We start from the raw sequence: 3,857 nt of genomic DNA, 5'->3' as shown, positions 1-3,857 counted from the left end.
GTATAGAGCTCCAAGGAGATTATGTTGAAAAATAAAAAAAAATTTACCCAAAAAAAATTGTTTTTATACTTCATTGTAAGGACTTATTGAACTACCCTCGTAGTATAAAAAATTTCAAATAAATTATGGAATGTATTACTTTGTATTACAATTACTCATCAACTATTTATTTCTTTATTACTTAATTTTGTTGAATTAAACTATTTAATTTATTTATTTAAAGAACTTTTAGATACAGTCAGTTTATGTAATTTTTTTTCAATCATTAATTTTATCTTAATATTGAATTACGTTTGATATGTAATTACTTCAAAGTAATCAATTAGTTAATTATTTTTAATGCCAAAAAATGGTCACAGCATATTATGTACAATTTACGGAAATCACTGAGAATTACAAGTGTCTTGGAGGTAAGTATAAAATTAAATGCAGAAAATCTATTTATTAGGAAAAATTGTTATAAACAATTATTAATAAACAATTTGTATATCGATAAAAAATATATATTACATTTTTAATCAATGACAAGTACTTTTTTGCCACGAAAGTAGTTAAAAAGTACTCAACAGTGATTATAGAAATATTTTGTTATAAACAATTATGAATAAAAATATTTTATTATAAACACAAAACATATTCCGAAATATGACCATAGATCTACTTTACGGTACGCTCATGTGCCTCTATGCATGAAGAGTGCACTTTCGAAGGTCATATCTCGTGACCTATTTGGACTAGGACACATTTTTTTTATCTTACGCCAAATTGGCTCTACTCTAATTTATTTTCTAGGAACTTTGTGGTGGGATTCGCAGGAAATGAGGTATTTTGCAAAAACACAACTTCTTCAATTTTATTTGAAAATGCAAAAAAAATTAAATTTTTGAAACCTTACAGTTCCCAAAATAAAAGGTCTAAAAGACTTCATTTTTTCACATATACGCAGAATTTCGTAGACTCTATTTCATCCTCTAATACAATCAACGGAAACTGAACTTAGCAGGATTTATTTGGAAAAAACTGAAGTCCACTTTTTGCCCGTAAAAACTGGATAAAATGGCCCACTTTGAGGGGTCATAACTCATGAACTATCACAGGTAGGATATTTTTCTTTTTTTTAATTACAGGAAATTGAGTCTAGTTTTACTCACCTGTGGAACACTTTTCCGTGAAGTAATTATTTGCAAAGATACACAGTGTTTTTTGAAACTTAGTGATTTTTCGCTGAAAATAAAAAAATGGGGACTTTTCAATGTATGATAACTCGGAACCCATAGAAGTTAGCGTATTTTTTTTTTAACAAAATTTGTTCAGAATTTTTTTTCTTTTTTTTTTATGATGAACAGTTTGCTCTAAAATGCAATGGGAATTATCCGTCCACGTAAAAGTAACTTTTGGAACTGTTTAAACAAAAATGAGTTTGGCAATTGATCTGTTCTAGCATTTTTAATATCTGAAAAAGGACCCCAAAACGAAACTTTCTCATTAAAAACATTGCTGGTTGGATTTATTGTCGAATTTCGCACTTTTTTCGACGTAATGTCTGGACTAGTCTTCCAGATTATTTTTTTGATAATTTTGGAAATCTGCTTAAATTTTTTAAATATACTTTTAAGAATAATTACGAGGTTTATAAAAAATATTATAATATAATACCCGCAAATATGAATTTTCAATAAAAATGTAAATTTTGATTTTAAGAAAATAGTTTAATTTTCAACTAAATCGTTGAATATAAATATTTATATGACGTTTTGATCAACAAAAATAATCTTCCTCGCGAAAAGAAGACGTTTTAATACACGAATTTTAATCAAACAGTTAAATATGCATTAAAAAAATTTCAAACATCAATGAGATAGTTAAGTTTTAAGCTTATAAATCAATTTTCTTGAGAAAAACGACTTAAAAAAAGTAGTTAAATTTTCTACCAAATTAATCTTCAAGTTAAAAGATCGAATTTTTATTCAAAAATACTAATTTGCAAACAAAAACCAACAAATTCTCTACAAACGGGTTACATTTTCCTGGGAATCAATGAATTTTGAACTAAGAAAACCTTTTAAAAATATCTTTATAGAAAAAAATAACGCGACAAGAAAAAGAAAAATCTGTTTACAACCTATCGTTCCGTTTAAGAAATTCAAGCCTCTGCTAAATCAAACGTGTGTAAAGAGATAATTGTTTTATTGTTGACTATAAAACATTATTACATCAAAGACCGTTTTTGTATTCCATGTATTTAATAGCCTGTCAGATTATAATTGTCCATTTCAGACATGGAAATGAAAATTTTCGAAATTGGGAATCCCCGCAATAAATGAAACTAACAATAAAACCCTTCTAATTGAATTTGAAATATTTCGAATGAAAATTTGAAAGAAAATTTGTAACTGCAGAATTATCGAAATTCTACGATTAACGAAATATGAAAATCCGAAATTTCGAAATTCCTTAATTAGTACATTTTTTTGTGTCTTTTTAGATCATTTCTATGTAAGATGTTTTCCATAAAAATATGTTTCTTCTACGTTTTTCTTTTAACATTTCAATAGAAACATTCCACATCTGATTTTATTTCCGTTCTTTTAGGTTCACTTCTTTATCTAAATGGAAAGAATTAAGTTTGAGATTTGGCAACGTTGCGGGCTTAATAGCGTCGTATACATGACAAATTATATACAAATGGGTCCAGTAAGATGGTTTCATATAATGGGTCTAAAGAAGTTGGCGAAACATAGAAGCAGCCGATATACACTGGGTCTGGTTGCGTCCTCCGTACATAGTGGGCCTGAAAACGTCGGACGAACCAATATATATATATATATATATACAGAATCAAACTGAAGGGCCTATGACTAAGCCACCGAACGCGTCCTCGGGTTGCGGATAGAGGATCCCTGTACCAAGGTTTTCTGCTGAATATGGTTACAAAAATAAATAGGCAGTCGCGGACAATTGTCCAGGGGTGGTCCCGAAGGAAATAGCCCCCAAGCGGAGGTGTGAAAACCGTGCCGAAAGCTGAATGGTACCTGGGTGAGGTGTCTAGAACGGTGACTCTGAGATACCGGGCGACCTCTCAGAGTACGCAGCCTTATCCTCGCATGCGGGGCTCTACAAGGATGGACGAACACCTTTCCCTAGCTTCTCGTGGAAACAACAATGACAACACCAAACATAGTTGTAGTAAGTGCGGTTCAAAACAACAGAACGCGCAGGGCTCCCGACAATGGGTGGGCCAACAATGCCGACCAATCTAGAGCTGAGGGAGCCAATGAAAATGGATTCAATGCGATGGATCGACGGGATCTCGCGACCTTTGGGTGGACGAAGCAACTGAATCACGACTTTCTAGACTGCTACGATGTGAGTGTGACATTTTTCCGGTGGATCCGACCTCTGGGCAATCAATTATTGTGTGTATAATGCAGCGAGAGCTTTGGCCGATGCGAACCGTTAAACAAAACCAACGGCTGATCATAAGACTAAAAGATAAATGCATCAACTTGCCATAAAGTTAGGTCAGTTCTATCAGTCAATACTGATACTATCTGATGCTAAGAGAAGTTTAGAGCGGAGGGAGAGATGGGTCAGAGAAAATCAACAGTTTCTCTCTGACCTATCTCGACTCTTCCAAGACCCTCCAGTTACTGTCGAACACCCACCCAAACCAGAAGAGGTCGAAGTATTTTGGAGAGAAGTCTACGAAGTTCAGCATAGACTGGACGAAGACTCAGAAAATATAAATATCTTAGAGGAGTTATGTGTTGCCCTCATAACACCTGATAAAGAATGCCCACCCATCACTACCGAGGAGGTGAAAAAAGTATTAAGAGGGATGAAGAACTATTCAGCAC

General features: G+C 32.8%; 1 protein-coding gene across 1 annotated transcript in view; it reads left to right on the top strand.

Annotated features, from left to right (window-relative positions):
* The window catches only part of LOC117182856 (four and a half LIM domains protein 2), a 912,604-nt gene that overhangs the window by 216,334 nt on the left and 692,413 nt on the right, over positions 1-3,857 (top strand). The window lies entirely within an intron of this gene.

This window comes from Belonocnema kinseyi, chromosome 1 (genome assembly GCF_010883055.1).
Source record: "Belonocnema kinseyi isolate 2016_QV_RU_SX_M_011 chromosome 1, B_treatae_v1, whole genome shotgun sequence".
Classification (NCBI taxonomy): domain Eukaryota; kingdom Metazoa; phylum Arthropoda; class Insecta; order Hymenoptera; family Cynipidae; genus Belonocnema; species Belonocnema kinseyi.
The sequence above is the reverse complement of the archived record's forward strand: the minus strand, read 5'-3'. Positions and strand labels throughout refer to the sequence as shown.